Source organism: Pipra filicauda, unplaced genomic scaffold, assembly GCF_003945595.2.
Source record: "Pipra filicauda isolate LSUMZ 115617 unplaced genomic scaffold, ASM394559v2 scaffold287_size946512_pilon, whole genome shotgun sequence".
NCBI lineage: Eukaryota > Metazoa > Chordata > Aves > Passeriformes > Pipridae > Pipra > Pipra filicauda.
In genome coordinates, this window is record NW_024104406.1 from 426,710 (window position 1) to 442,585 (window position 15,876).

At 52.1% G+C, this 15,876-nt stretch overlaps 1 long non-coding RNA gene across 5 annotated transcripts in view; it reads left to right on the top strand.

Moving 5' to 3' along the window:
- Positions 1-15,876, top strand: part of LOC120323564 — an 81,173-nt gene that overhangs the window by 31,946 nt on the left and 33,351 nt on the right. For all 5 annotated transcript variants that reach the window (XR_005564140.1, XR_005564138.1, XR_005564139.1 and 2 more), the window contains 2 exons: positions 11,983-12,131; positions 12,455-12,613. This is a non-coding gene — a long non-coding RNA (uncharacterized LOC120323564). The remainder of the gene's footprint in view (positions 1-11,982; positions 12,132-12,454; positions 12,614-15,876) is intronic.

The window sequence follows — 15,876 nt, forward strand, 5'->3', positions numbered from 1 at the left end:
ATAAGGACACTGTTCCCCTGGAGAGAGCCAGGGGGTGAAGGCAGAGTTCAGCACAGTGCTGTGGTTAGAGGGGGCAAAGCAGGGACAGCACTGATCAGTGTCACAGGGTGGGCTCAGGGGCTCTGGTTCTCTGCCTCATCATTCTGTGCCATCAGTTTGTCACTGAGGTCTAAAGACCACCAGGAGAAATTCCCTATTTCAGAGTCAGGTCCTAATTTTTTAGTCCTTTTTCCCCAGTGGAATAAGCTGCCTGCCAGCTGGGTCAGGGTGGAAGCTCCCCCATAAGGTCATAGTGCACAATTATTTGCTTTAGGGGAGGTTGGTCCCATCCTTTAAGGCAACCCAGCACACGTGGTGAGGATGCCTGTCAGTGCCAGCTCTCCTCCAGGCCTTCTTGGGCCCACTGACTGACTCCAGCCCCGTCTGCCCGGTGGGCAGGGCTGTCTGGGGTCACCCTGCAGGCCCCAGTGAGGTCGGTGGCTCAGGCTGTGTGGGGAGCCTGGGACCTGGGCAGCTGATGAGCCAAGAAGGGCAGGGAATGTGGGAAAGGGCTCTGGGCAGTGCCATGTGGACAGTGGGAGACAGCTGGGAATGGCAGTGGCATGGAGGAGGCAGAGGAGCCTTCAGTGGGGTGGAGAGGTGTTCGAGAGGATCTGATGGAAGTAGGAAGATGAGGATGGTGGGATTTGTTGCAGTGTTACAGCTGGACACAAAAACAAAGGGAAGAGGCTTCTGGAGCTGCACTGTGTGGGTAGACAATTGCTGCTCAAACCTCTCCTTGCTGTGGGTCCAGCGGGTCAAATCCTGCCATTTCCATCCCTGTGCTGTCCCCAGCAGAGGCACAGGAGCACAAAGATGGCCCTGGAAGCAGCAGGTCCTGTGGTTTTGCAGAACACCTGAGTCAGGACTCTGGGGTCAGAATTCCCAGCAGTGCCATGGACTCCCTCAGGACAAGCCACAAGCCAACCACACACAGGGCAGCTGCAGAGCTTGGCTCCCACTTGGACACCAAAATAATCAGCTCAACAAAACCAGTCTGCTCCAGTCACAGGGGGCTGAACCCTGAAAAAGTCCTGGTGGGAGCAAGCAATTCTTCCAGCCTCCAGCACCATACTGGATGGGAGCCAGGAAAACAGGCCCTTGGCTTGGTAAAAACCTCCTGATGGGGTTCACAGCTGGTTGTGAGTCAGTCTGGGTGTTTGTAGATAAAAGGTGTCACCGAGTCAAGATGAGTGGCTCTACCTGGCTGTCTGAGTGATGGATGAGCTGCTGTTCCACACAATCGGAAGGAACCTCCATGTGGATCCTGAAACACAGTTTTTAAGACAGCTGTTCCTGCCTAACCTGACAGGCAGCAAGAGAGGCTGTTGAAGAGGTGGCAGTCAGGTTTAGGGGACACAGGTGCCTGCACAACCCACTTGTATCCCAGAGATTTGTGGATCTGGTATCCCCGGCATAGGAGGATGAGAGATCCCCCGAGGCAGGAGCTCAGCACTGCAGCCCATCAGGGTCCAGCATCAGGTTGCTGGGGTGTGGGGTGACTGTGCTGGTGTAGGAAATGAGTTTTCAGCCCCACTTTCTCTCTGCCAGTTGGAATGCCCGGAGCAGGCAGCTTTGCCACATGGAGTCACAGTGAGAGAACCATTAATTTTGTATTAGGACATAAAAACTGTTTGAGCTGAACAGACCAATAGTGCTTCCAGCCCAGCATCCTGTCTCCAGCAGAAGCCAAGCTGGATGCCTTAAAGGAAGGCATAAAAATCCCATAATGCCCATAATTGTGCAATACTTCCCTGTGAGGGGAGATTCCCCCCTGACCCCAGCTGGCAGGCAGCAGGAGAGTCAGGAGCTGCTCTGGTTGTCATTGGAGCTGGAGTCACTGCAGATGCTGTTCTTGTGCACATAAATGTCCAATCCTGTGGTGAAACTCTCCAATTCTGGTTGTTATACTGCTTTTCTGATGTCCTGGTGAGGAGCTGATGATGTTCAGGATAGGTCCTGGATGACCTGCCACAGGCTGCTCTTAGCAGAGCAAAGGGGAGCTTTGTCCTTTCCCCACCCCAGCCAATCCCTGCCCCTTTCTGAGCTCTGTAATTTATTTAAAAGTGTCCAAGGCCAGGTTGGACAGGGCTTGGATCTACCTGGTCTAGTGGAAGGTGTCCCTGCCCGTGGCAGGGAGTGAAACGAGATGGTCTTGAAGGTCCCTTCCCACCCAAACCCTTCTGGAATTCTGTGGTTAACTCTCCCTGTGGCTTTACCCCACCATGCTGGGGAGGAGCAGCACTGACCATTCCCATGGCTGGGCTGGGTTTTGGTTCTGTACCAAAGGTGAGTCTCTGCCCACAGAATATCTGCAGGATATTCCTTAGGGGGGGAGTGTGGGGCTAACAGGAGACTGGTTGATCTATGGCCAGGTGTAACCTCCTCACAGCTACTTCAGGTGATGGAAGCGCTTTCTTGTCTGTCAGTGCCCTGTCAATCCTCTTTTCCTTGGACATCCCACCAAACCTCTTGCTGGGAATGCCAGGGGAAGCCTGCTGGGATGCTGAGCAGGTGGTGAGTGACAGAGGCCGGAGCTGTTGGAGACCAGGATGGTGACTCACTGTGATGTTTCGGAGGAGAGCTTGGCACAACTTCAACTCTAACAAGAATTTTTGATTAGATTTTTGCTAATTAAGTAAAAACTTAGATTTTCACTCATGGAAGAAGTCCTGCTCCCAAGTAGCCATCTTCAGGATGACATACTCACCCCAGAGACCACCTGAGCATCCCTGAGCATGGGAGAAGTTAAATCAAGGACTACCCATGAAGGAGTGGCAGAGGTGTGTTTGCCTGCTGGCAAAACAGGAGAGGGGATGAAGGCAGGAGAGCAGGGCTGGGCATGTAGAACTGGGGGGAGGTGGCAGCAGCCTGGGATAATTGGGCCATTAAATCTCACAAAGGCACCGACACTTGCACACTGTGCTCAGGGAAACAATCACTCTCCAGTAACAATCATAGGGATCTGCAACCATTTTTCTGCTGATCCAGTGCTTAATCCTATTGTTCAGACTGCAGGTTAAATTGTCCTCATCCCACGTGCAGAGGCCAGGTTGGTTTGCAGAGATGTGCAGGAGGGACTGCGGGGAACTTTTGGCTCGGAAATCCATTTGTAAATGTCTCTCAAATGTCTGCTTTTGTTCCCTGTGCCTCCTCTCTGCCAGCCCTTCCACCTCCAGAAATCCCCATGTGGGATGGAGCCATCCCAGTCCTCTGGTTAAGCCCCCTTTATTCTGCCCCACTTCTCCCAACTGCAGAGAATGCCAGAACTGCCTGAGAAGGTCACAAAATTGGCTTCAAATCCTTTGAGTTTACAAATGTGGCTTTAACTCTCTTTATTTATTGTAGGTCTGGGGAGGAGGGGTTTCATCCTTGAGCCACATTCTCAGAGTCTTCAGCTGTGAGAGCTGAGAATGCCATTTTTGCAGTAACAGAAGTGGAATTTGGCATGCAAGGCCCCAGGAGCTGGGGGCTGAAGGACACACAACCTCTTTCTGAAAGCTTTGCAGTAAAGTTGAGTGTTTTGGGGCTCCTGGGACCAATCCCTGTCTGGACAATATTGTTATGGATTCTTAGGTTATCAGCTGTAATCCATGGGGTGTATCAGACCCTGCTGGATTGCTGTTTGGATGGTGCAGTGAGGTTTGGCCAAGGCTGCTCAGATCCCTTAGTTGGATGTGTGGTGCTGGGTGGCTCAGCTCCCGTGTTTGGTGACAGGTCCTGTTGGGCACTGGTGCATTCAGGGCGTGACCATTGCTGGGTGCTGGCAGGAGTCTGGAGCTCAGGCACTCTGAATCTGGGATTAAAAGCAAAAACAATGAGAACTTCACCCATGTCTTGTGTTTTTCATCCAGCTCTTTCTCAGCTAGATGAGGACGTGGAAGGGCAGTAAAACCCTTTCTCAATCCCACATCTGTCCAGACAGGGGATTGCATAATGCTGCAGATGTTCCAGCTGTGCTGCTCAAGTGCTGGTGTTGCTTCTGGCTTGGTTTACTCTGGGCTTTGGTAGGAAGATGACTTACAGGCGTTGGCTGGCACAGTCACAGAGGTCCTGACAGCAGGACAGGAGTGTGACCTGGCAGGAAGGGGTTGGATTGGGCCAGGAAGAGACAGACTGTGACATGGGAGCTGTGGGACACTGTGCCCAGGGCTGGGGATGGTGCCTGGCTGGAGGCTCCTTGGTGCAAGGTGAGCTGAAAAGTTTGTGACTCCCAGTAACTCATTCCCTCCCTGGGGCCATCCAAGCTCCATTATGACTATCCAGAGATGCCTGGGGTGTATTTATTTTCCTCTTCTTTCCCTTTGATACCTCTTCCCTTATTGTGGGAGACTCCTGCAGCTCGGGGTTGTCCTTCTCTGCCTGGGCTGGACCAGGGCTGCCTTGGTGAGCAGGTATTAATGGCAGGGGAGGGCAGGACCTGTGATAACTCAGCCTGGCAGCCCTGGCAGCACCGAGGTGATGGAATAGTCTTTGGAGACCCAAAGAGCTTCAGTCAGCACTTCTGTGTGAAAGGGGTTGTGAAAGGAGGGAAGGGAAGTCATCGTACGTAGGTCTGAAAACTGGAGCAGGGGCTGGAAATTGAGACATAAGAAGGGAAGGCAGTTGAAGAAGCAGGTTCAGGTGATGCCATCCCTGTAGTCACTGCCTGAACTTCATCTTGCTCTTCCTACTGATGAAACTCCAGCTGGTGTCTGTGTGTGACAGTGTTAGAGTAGTGCCTTAGTAAAAAGTGGGTGTTGGGAGCCCCAGACCTTGCTATGACAAGCACCCAGCCCTGCCAAGGAGCCCCTGAGGAGGGAGGGGTCTCTGGGCAGTGCAGATGGCACTGTCACTGCCTTGTGCCACCTCCCTGGCCTCAGAGCTCGTCCCTGCAGCTGCAGTGCCCCAGATCCCGGGATACAGGTTCTTCCTTCGGGAGGCAGACCTTGCTACCAGCAGTGTGGTTTCATTTTAACATTCATTTTAACCAAGAACTGAAGAAGGGAAATGCTTTTCCCCCTGCTGAGGATTTGTACACATCCCTCTCACCCAGCCCGTCCCACCACGTCGCTGAGCCCCAGGCAGAGTTCTGAGGGCTGGTCGTGGCTCAGTTTCCTGCAGCCTCAGATGCTGCCCTTGAGCAGAGACTTGGGCTTTGAGTTCCCTGAGTGCAGACCTGGGACTCTGTGGCTGGAGCACAGCGTGGAGCACGTTCTCTGGTGGCACAGTGTGACTGCAGAAACCACCCTCTTTGTCCTCTCAGTGGTGGTGATGTCCCAGTGCCACCCTGTTCCCTGCAGATGGTTTTCATCACCCTTCCATTAAGCTGAGCCACATCCTGGGACCCAGATTTGTGAACCAGATCAGCTGCTCCTGCTGCAACACACAGTGGGGTGTTGCAAAATGCTTATTTCCTCATGTCTGATCAGCCTGAAATTATTCCAGGACCTTTTAGGGTTAGGAAGCACCTTTGGTTTGTGAGCAGGGCTGTTGCTTATCCCTGTTTGTGATATTTTTGTAACCCCTACACAGTGATGAGACAACTATGTCCAGGAGGGTCACCCCAGCACCTGTCCCCCACAAAGTTAGGACCTTGTCACCACTGTGCACATCTGGAGGTGCCTCCTGATGTCCACTGTCCACTCTGAGGGGTGTTCCAGGGATCTCAGCTCTCTGTCTTACATCACCTGCAGCCCAGCCCTGGTTCCCAGCTGGAAGGGCTTTGGTGTGGGGCTGGCAGGGTGGAAGCCAGGACTGGCAGCTGGGCAAGGGAACCCCTTCAGGCATCACACTGGCCATGGCCCCAGTCAAATATTTTCTGCCACTGATTCTGACGAGTCTTGTGGCATCCCCAAATGAGGCACAGGGGATTGCAGGGCAGTCAGCTTTCATTTAGAGCCTGACCTTGGCATCAGGCTGTTAGCATGGCAAGGAAGAGAGATGAGTTAGCTGGCAGACTGCCTGCGTGTGGCAAGGGGTCTTTAAAGCCTCAAAGGATGCATTAGTTTGATGTCAGAGGCTTTGTCTGTGGCATTCCCTGGAATAACCATCCTCCCTGAGTGTGTACACGTGTATTTCCTCCCTGTCTGCATCTCTGCTGCTCCCCCAGCCCGTGTCCGAGGAGCTTGGCTAGGCAGCATGGATAGCTCCAGTGAGACAGATGGAGATGGATCCAGGCCTCTGTGGGGACAGCTGTGTCCCTGACAGTCCCCTCTGGTCATGCACCTGTTAAAGAACTATACTTAGCATGGGAAAACTTTCCAGAAAAGAGAAAGCAGGGCAGAAGTGGGAAGGCAGAAGGGCTGGGAATTTGGCCTCATTCTCCTCAGCAGGTCCCAAAGCTCCAAAAATGCCTCTCAGTAACAGCATCCAAAAATGCCAATCAGGTGAGAAGCAGGCCGTGCAGCAAGGCCTGCTGGCACTGTTTGGAGACAGCCTGGGCGAGTGACAGCTCCATAACTCCTGGGTGGAATGCCAGGGAGCGCCGTGTGTTTGTCCTGACAGGCCCCAGCGGTCCAGTCACTCGGAACTGCCATATGGGAGCTGTGGTGGATCCTGGGGGAGGCACGTGCCGGGGGTCACAGGCTGAGGCAGTGCAGACTCCTGTGTCCATCACGTCTCCCCCAGGGCTGCTGCAGCCCCTCTCCCTGTTCCTGGCTCTCCCGCTGTGCTCCAGCCTGGCTGTCACACTCACCAGCCACCCGCCTGTCCGTCATCCCTGGGCACAGCCAAGTGCCCGTGGAGCTCGGGGGGAGCCGTGGGGGAGGAGACCCTCCTCCTTCTGGTGCTGTGCAGGGTTCTCTGGGAGGAGACAGGAGGCTCTTCAGCTTTTCTTTTGATAAATGAAGAACCCTGAGTTAGGTGCTCGTGGTCTGATGGCAAATAAATGTGCCCTGCTCCCCACTGCCCCCCTTCCTGCAGCTGGGGCTGGAGCCTGGCATGGAGGCAGCACATCCAGGTGGGGTTTAAGGCCACGTTTTCTTTATATCCTTTTCCTTTGGTAGGTGCTGAGCTGCATTTTCACCACCCATGGCTCTCCTTGGCACCTCCATCAGGAGGAGCCCGATGGCCCTCTCTGATGTGTCACTCACAGTGCAGCCTCTCTGATCCACCCCTCATCCTCCTCCCTGTGGAGGAGCTCCTGGGCTCCTCTGGAGAGAATTCCTGTTCCCAGGGCTCCAGCTGGTGAGGAGTGAAACTCTGTCAGTGCTTGGTGACTGCAGGAAGCTTTGGATGGATGAGAATCCAGCATGGCCAGATACGTTTGGAGCCGCCCCGCAGCGGGGCCCGGCTCCGAGTGCTGCTGACAGGTGGCATTGCCTGCCTGGAAGGACACTGGCCCTCTCCAGCTGCTCCCTCTATCCCTGGCTGCACGCCCTCTCCAGTACCTGCTGCTCACCCAGTTAGCATTCCAAGAGCTGTGGCCACCTGGGCTGGTGCTTAGAGGGGGGATTTGCTGTACTTAGATGAAAAATGCAACAGGAACTTTAAACTGCCCTGTGGCTAAATTTGGCTCAGTGTTCCAATCCCTGCAGCTCCCAGCTCTCCTCCTCTGCCCTCTCTTAGCAAGAGGCAAGGAAACTATTGGGTTGCACCAAGGAGCCACCTAAGCATCTACTGAACACCTTCCCTGAATGATACTCTTAGTGCTTCCCCAGCCTCAGGGGGAAGGTCTGGGTGTGAAACCAAGAAAGGAAGAGGGAACAGAGTGTGTCATGGGGAGCTCCAGCTGATGGGATAAATCCATAGTATTCCTAGCTGCCTAATCAAGATTTTTGTGACACAAAATTTGCATTTACACACCTGTGCAGCAGATGGGAATAGAAGCATCTTATAATTTCCAGGTGCTTGAGCCCTGCTGGTACCAGTGCCAGCCCTGATGCCATAGGGTTGTTTCTGTGCCATCAGGAGTGAGAAAATGCTCAATTCCTTTCAGTGACCACTTGCAGAATTTTCCACTGAAGACTGGGAAAATCCTTGTCACATTTCCCAGTGTTTCTATGGGGTGTTGGGAAGTGATCAGAGAGAGAATCATACCCATTTCTGCTTGAGAGTGGGAGAAACAGGAGGTCGTTCCTCATCTCAGTCACGGACATGGATTGACTGAGCCTGGTAAACTGGGATAACTGGGTATTGCTGGTACTTGCCAGGTGATTAACCTGTCTTCATATGCCAGGAAGGCTTTCCTGGAACTGGAGACACTGGCCAACATAAATTGCTTCTGTCAATGTGCTTTATTGGACTACATCAAAGTAGAATCAATAGTGAGTTAAAAAAAACCCACCAAAATGGGCTTAGTAAGGCAGAGCAAGTCATAAACAGAGTGGAGTGCTGGGCAGGTCAGGTTTCACCTGGCAGCCAGGAAAATAGGGGGGTTCTGGCGCTGCCGGAGGGTGATTCATTGCACTGGAATATTCCAGGGGAGGGGAAGCATCCAGGGGTTGTTAACACACTGCTGCAGGGAGAGGGGCTCAGGTTTCTGCCTCCAACTTCGCTGTCACAGATTTGTACTGATATCATCTATATCAGTGCACGTTCTCTGTTTCCACTTAACCCAGATGAAAGTGTGGTTATTGTGTTCTAAGGTTGCTGGAACTTGTTAATAATTTAGAATAATAGAGTCAAATTAATTCAGCTCTTAAAATCGAGCTTATTTGCATTGGCTTGTCTGTTTTTTTGGTAGGAGATCTCTCTGTGGGCATGTGTTTGTGTGAGCTTTTTGTGTGTGCCTGGGAGTGTTTGTGTGCATACGTAATTTCCCTCTCCATCTCACAAGCAAAAGAGGCTGAGCTGGGTTTAAACGTTGGACAGGAAAAATAGTTTCTCCCTGCCTGTCAAGAAGGTCCACCCCTAAGTAGAGCCCAATAGCTGAGGTATAAATCCATGGGGAAAAAAATGGGGTTTGTAATGGAAATGCTCCCTCGTTTGAAATTATAGCCAGGCATATGTGAGGCTGGAATTCCTGCTGCAGCGTCCAGACGGTGCCTCAAGCTGGCTGCACATTCCCAGGAATAAAGAACCCCCCCCAGCCTACCTGCAGACTGACCTTTGTGCTAACTCTGACACGCAGCTCAGGAGCTGTTGTGCTGCACGAGGCGGGTGCGATCCCGGAGTGACAGATTGCTGCTGACAGGGAAAGGCTCTTCCAGCTGCATTTCTCTGCAGCCCCAGCGATATTTCCAGGGGCTTGTTAGAGGAACAACAGCACCAGCCAATAACCAGTTGGTCTAAGCCCTGGGGACAGACCGTATGGCCCACACTCTGCTTCCTGAGCTGCGAATGTGGAGCAAATTCAGCTGCTTTAGCACTTCCAGCCCTCACGTTATCCAGCAAAGGAACACACCCGTGTGTACTTCTGTCTGTGGCAATGCCTGCACCTATAAATAACACTGTTTGTGTGTGTGTGTGTGTGTGTGCATATTTATGTGTCTGTGTATTTATTGTGGGGGAGGCTGGTGGCAGAGCGGTCCAGAAAATTGAAATCCTTTTGTGCAAATCCTGCTCTCGCGGAGGGAGCGGAGCCAGGAGACCAGGGGTGATGAATTGGCCCTGAACCGCGATGACAGTCTTTTTTTTTTAAGTCAAAACAATTTCAGGGAAAGGGTCTCCAAAAGAAGTCCAGTTTTAGAAGGTGGCTCAATTGAATTTCTGGTTCCTGGCTGCCTGCCTGGAGGGCCTCTTGTCACTTCTACTTTCTTCCAACAAGGCAGAAGGCAGAATTGACAGCAGCCTTCCCGCCAGGCTGTTAGGGAAGCAGGGAAGCCAGATGCTTTGCCTCCCTGCTCCCTCCCCCTCCTGCAGCCCGAAAGCCAGAGAGTTAAGTTGTTTAACTCTTGCATTTTCCCTCTCCAGCGTTCCTGGCCGGAGCCAGCAGGGATCCTGGGGGATGACACAGCGCCTGGAAGTTGGCGCGTGTGCACCAGGGGGTTCCTCGGTGCTGAGGGCAGGAGCGTGCCTGGCACACAGGGAGGTGTCCTGGGGCTTTTGTACAGTAAAATTAGACTTTTGCACAGAAAGATTCTGCACAGAGACACATGATGGGAATGGGCTGATATATGAGCCTCTCTCCCAGAGCAAACCCAGGGCAAAGAGCTGTATAATATGGTTTCAGAGCTTCCATCCCAAACCCACTTCTAAACTCACCCTCAGCCCCTGCTATTTATGTCACTGCATGTAGTGACATGTAGAGTAGATGAGAGCTAGAATATTCCTATAATTTCTTCAGCAAGGACAGTATGCTCAGGCCCCTCTTTGTGCTGAGAATCATCATCTTTAGATGGTAAGAACTGTGGAAGGTTTCAGTTGCTGTTGAATTAACATTTCTACATGCATCATTTCACTAGATAATTTGCTGACTCTAAAATTTTTGTGTAATCAAATTGGTTGGCTGTTTTAACATTTGTCCAACACCATTTTTAAGTGGTAGTTAAATGATGTGGAGAAGGGAGCCCTTTCTTTGGACTCAGGGCTGCAGCAGGGTGAGGTTCTGTAGTTCAGTTTTTTGAGAAAGGACCTACTCCGAGTCAGGGGTTGTGCATTTCTGACACACATGACCCACAGAGCCCTTTTCAACTGCAAAATGGGGTGACAAAGTGGTAGTGGATGGCCAGGAACTGGCACCCTCTCCCTCCCCAAGCTCATCTCATTGCCAAAAGCTCTGCACGCTGGTTCAGGTGAGAACCCCTCTCCTTCCCTACTTAGGACGAGACAATGTGGCCTCAGGCTGTGCCAGGGGAGGTTCAGGTTGGACATCAGGAGGAATTTCTTCATGGAAAGGGCTGTCAGGCATTGGAAGGGGCTGCCCAGGGAGGTGGTGGAGTCCCCACCCCTGGAGGCGTCCAAGGAAGGACTGGGCATGGCACTGAGTGCTCTGGGCTGGGGGACAAGGTGGGGATGGGGCACAGGGTGGAGTTGGTGACCTTGGAGGTCTTTTCCAACCTCAGTGATGCTGTGAAATAGCCCAAAATGGGACCAAACCAGGGCCTTGGAGGGAAAGTTTCAGCAGGGGAAGGTTTACATTAGATATTAGGAGAAATTTCTTCACTGAAAGGGTGTTCAGGCATTGGAAGGGGGCTCCCAGGAAAGTGATGGAGTCACCATCCCTGGAATTGTTCAGAAAATGTGTGGAAATGGCACTTGAGAACATGGTTTAGTGATGACCATGGTGGTGGTACTGGGCAGATGGTTGGACTTGGTGATCTTAGAGGTCTTTTCCAACCTCTGAGGCTGTGATTATGTGTTTCTGTGAGCTCCTCTGCACTGAAGCTGCCAGGCTGGGGGTGAATGTCTCTGCAACCTGTTGGCTCTGCCAGGGGCCATCCATGAGGTTCCCTTAAAATTCATACAACCTTTTCTCCTCCTGTGAGCTTCTTTATGTCCTGTTGTATCTCTGTGCTGTAACTCCTCCCTTCCACCACTGATCCCTGTGTCCCTGTGCCCCCTTCCCCTGTGGGGAGGATGGTGATGGAGCAGCCTTTCCTCCATGCTTGGCATCCGTGCTGCCCCTGCCAGCTCAGGCAGGACTGAGCATCAGCCTCGGGCAAACCACGAACACTTGTCGCCTGCAGCGAGGCAAAAAGTGTTGCCCGGAACAGCCTTTGGAAACATTTTAATTACCCTGGTTGATCTGGCAATCAACTAACTTGAGGTAAAGATCACAAGTGGAGACAAAGTCTTAGGGGAATTTTATGCTTGGAGTCAAATTTCAGCAACGTTTTTGAAGCATTTCTAATTGGGATGGTTTAACAGCCGTGGCCAAACCTCCCCGAATCCAAACAGTTGGGATGTTCGTGGAAAGCAAATCAGTCACGCAGCTCCAGCCCAGCACTGGGAGGTGGGGGAACACGGGGCCTATAAAGGAACCAGCCCAACCACCGAGGTCGTTCTGAGCAGCTTTATAGTCAGAAAACTCCTTTAATGGACTGTAAATCAAAAAATGCAATTTATTTTTTGTTTCTCCAGACTTCCCAGTGAAAGATGAGCCCGGCTGCATTCAGACTGAGCCATCCTTGCCAGCCAAAGCAGATTCTTCATGCCTGCTTCCAAGCAGCACGAGCTTAAACAACTGGTGTCAGAGTGGGGTGTCTCTACAGTCCTGGCCACGAAGAGAGGTGATTATTCCTCCCTCATAATTCCATTTCCCAGAGAGGCGTGCACCTTCCTCTGTTCTGTCGACATGTGCTGCTGGAGAGATTCATTTCAGTAATAAGGTCCTTGCAGTGAAACTCAACAAAAATGAAGGGGCAAGTTTATTAATTATATATTTTACAGTTAATGAAAGATAATATTTAACAGAAGTAATTGCAGGCGTCTGCCTTGATGGCACAATTAATTTCCAGTAATAAACGGGTTGTGTGTCCCTTTGTTGGACTGATCAGTTACAGAGACAAATCCTGCCTCGTGCTAAGCCCCTCTTATCTCTTCCCATTTGCAGGAGATGAAACGTTCTCCTGCTTGGAGCACAGGAAGGAGGCTGGAGCTGGGCTGCCATCTCCACAACTGAAAAACTACAGTGAAATCGGAGTTCTTTGTTCATGTTTCATTGCCTGCTTTGAGGAAAACAGTGATCAGGAGATGAGACACGAGCCTCGGGGTGAGTGCAGATCCCACCCCCCAGCTCTGCCAGCACACTCAGCTGGGCCTGGCTCTCCCTTCCTGTCTGTCCCTGCTCTGGGAGGCAGAGAGGCTTTGTTCTGCAGGACTCAGGTATTTCACCCCTCCAGCTGCTTCTAAGCATCTTCTCTTCCATCTCTGCTGAAATGCCACATAGGAGCACTTGTCACTCATCTCAGCTTGCACTCAAGCTGTTCCCAACACCTGGGCATGGATATACAGGAGCTGTCTGTGTGGTACTTGCCAGGCTGTCAGACCACAGGCCCCTTTGGGATCTGCCACAAAGGGTGCCCCGAGGTCTGGAGAGTGGGAAACTTTATTCTGCACTATCCCTGGTAGTGTTTCTATGCTCCTAACACCTTTCAAACAGGTAGGTAGGTTCTACCTCACCTAGGTGTCCATCCCTCATTATCTTCCTCCTAACTGAGGTCCACGCAGAGCCTGTGACACACAGTTGAGTGATTTTTATTCCCTCCACTTGAGGGAAGTATCTTACAACGTTTTAAACTGGTCCTCTGTGATTGACTCCTGCCACCTATTTCTGAAACGCAGCCAACAAGGTAAAAGAACATTTAGAAAAGTTAATAGATCCATTGAGGACAGGAAGTGAACCCAGGAGTTGGATAAAACACTGTAAACAGCCAAACCCAGCAAGGCTGCTCAAACCAGAGCCATCCTGTGAGAGTGTGATGTTCCTTCCTGCTTCCTTTTCTATTTTGCTACAGAAACTGTTGGTGCAGTTGGTGGGTTCTCCCCATGGGGCTCACTGCAAAGGAACTGCTCTAACAGCTCTGCACACCTCCAGACAAGGTCCTTCCTATGGAAGAGGTGATGGGAGCTGCTCAAGGAGGTGCTTATCCCAAGGCGTGCCCACAGGGATCAGGGTTAAGTCCAGCCTTCTTCAGTGTCTTCATTAATGAGCTGAAAGAGGGGGTAAGCAGCATGTTAATGGCACGGAGGATGAAACGAAGAGGGAACAATGCCAAGGGCCAGGGGAGGTCACTGGTTCCAGCCCAGGAGTGAGCAGGGCTGGGCTGTGTCTGCCACAGGCTCAGTCTGGCTTCACACTGGCCTGGTTTGGTGAGTAAAATGCAGAGCTGGGGCTGAGTCTGGGCAGTCAGAGCAGCGGGTTGGGTTTGTGAGGGCAGCTGTTCAGCTGAGTTTTGGCTGCTCTGCTTTAAACCCCAGGTTTTCTGCAGACCCAGCTTGTAAATATTTAAGCACACGAGTAGCGAGGCTGGGTAGGGGTTTGCAGGCACGGAGGGAGCAGAGGGTGTGTGAGCTGCATGTCTGTCTCTCTCGTGTCTGCACCCGTATGTGCACGTCTGCCAATACCTTCCAGAGAGATTTTCATCCAGAGTGCTCTGACAGCCTTTCAGGCATCAATCACACAGCGCTGCAATCCCCCTGCAAGGTCAGGGAGTGTTACCAGCCTGTGCCTCCGCACTCCTCCGACAGCAAGAGTTTGTGCCTGAGCAAGGAGGGCTGGGCAGAGGGATAGTGACTCCTGCAAGTGTGTGCATTGCCTGCAGTCAGAGCTTTCCTGATTCCCAGAGCCAGGGATGGGATCCAGGTCTCCTGAACCCCCGTTCCCTGCCTTGACCACTGGAAACACTTCCTCCCCACAGAAACCTCACCGTGAAACCACCCACCGGAGCAGGGCTTTGTAGTCTGGCAGGGAGAGCCCAGGTCCCGCTCTACCCGATCCGCAGGCGCATTTTTGGGGTTGCATGTTTACTGAAATCTTGGCTTTGCTGGTCTGGAGAGAATAAAAGTTGATTGTTCAGCAGCCAGGGCTCGGCGTCGCCCTGCCCGTACGTGTAACTGCTCAGCACAGCCACCCCAGGCCAGAGGGGATGTTTGTGGGGCCGCAGCCGCCCGTGTGAGCAGCCTTGTCTCTGCTCTGTGGTAAACACAGCTCTGGTTACCTGCTCTCACTGGAGCCTTTCTGGCTTCTCCAAGTCTTCCCTCGGCCGCCTTGGCTTCAGGGCCTCGTGATAGCTGGATTGATTTATTTATTTAATAATAGAACTTAAAGAAGGGGTTGTTTTCCAGATTGCTCTGGCCCAAGCAGTGGCTGTCTCTGTGGAGCCAGGTCATGATGGGGTTAGTGTGGAGGGAAGCAGGGCTGCCTGGTGAACCTCAGTTGCCAATCCCACTATTCCTTCTGCCCCTCAGCCTTCTCCCTGTAGCCCCCCTCCTCCTGCCCTGGCAGGAAAGTTTCCAGTGCCGTGCAGGCTGTCCAGACTTTTCCAGTTCCATTGCTCTCAGGATGTGGCAGGGATTGTATGAAAGGAAGTTCACAGTCCAAGGCTACAAACAGGACAATATGACAGTAGAGAGAAGATGACAGAACACAAGGAGTGGGCCTTCCATTGGTTGTTTATCCCATGCAGGTCCCTACAGGTATCACAGCATGTGCTTGCTGTCTCTCACTCTCTTGTATGAGGGACAATGACATTTTCCCCACTGGGCTTAGCAGTGTTGTCTCTTTGTTCCCACGGCTGGGAAGCAACTGCACTCTTTTGGATGATGGATTAGTCAGCGTTTTAAACAAAAGTCAGAGGTCTGTGCTCTGAGGCATCTGCTGCTCCTTATCTGAAGGCAATTAACTCCTGGCTGGGGTGGGAAAGGATTCCCCTAATCCCAGCTCCACAGACAGTGCCCACAGGTCGAATGGGCCATTGTGCTGCTTTAGGAGACTTGATTTTATTCAGCTGCCTAAAATGCTGAGCTCTCTGAGCTCTGCCTGGCAGCTCTGCCTTGGGCAGAGGTCAGTCCAACCACCCTGTCATCGCTGCTCTCCTGGCTGTGGGTTTTACAGCAGGAGAAGGAAACCCATCACGGTGTCTCTCTGACCTTGGCTGGGCAGGGTGTTCAGGTGCATCTTAAAGACTCCACGTTCCAAGAGGCTGGAGTCTGTCACAGCACAGCTCTGCCTCAGGGGGGTCGTTTCCCTGAAGGTTTGGCTCTTCCTTCAGGAGTAAATCTGCGTCTTCACACTCTGCCCATAAAACTGATAACAGCGAGATTGCAGCAGAGGCAATCAGGACCCAAAATAATTATGTTTATCATCTATAATAATCACACAGAGTCTAACGGCACATTAGCACTTCCAGCAGGCAGCTTTCAGCAACACAGGAATGCAGGCAGCGTTTTGGAGGATGCACTGAGTGTTTTAAAGGACACCAGCCATGGCTGAATGTGCCCTGGGGGATTCTCTGGGCTGCCAGCACCCCCTGC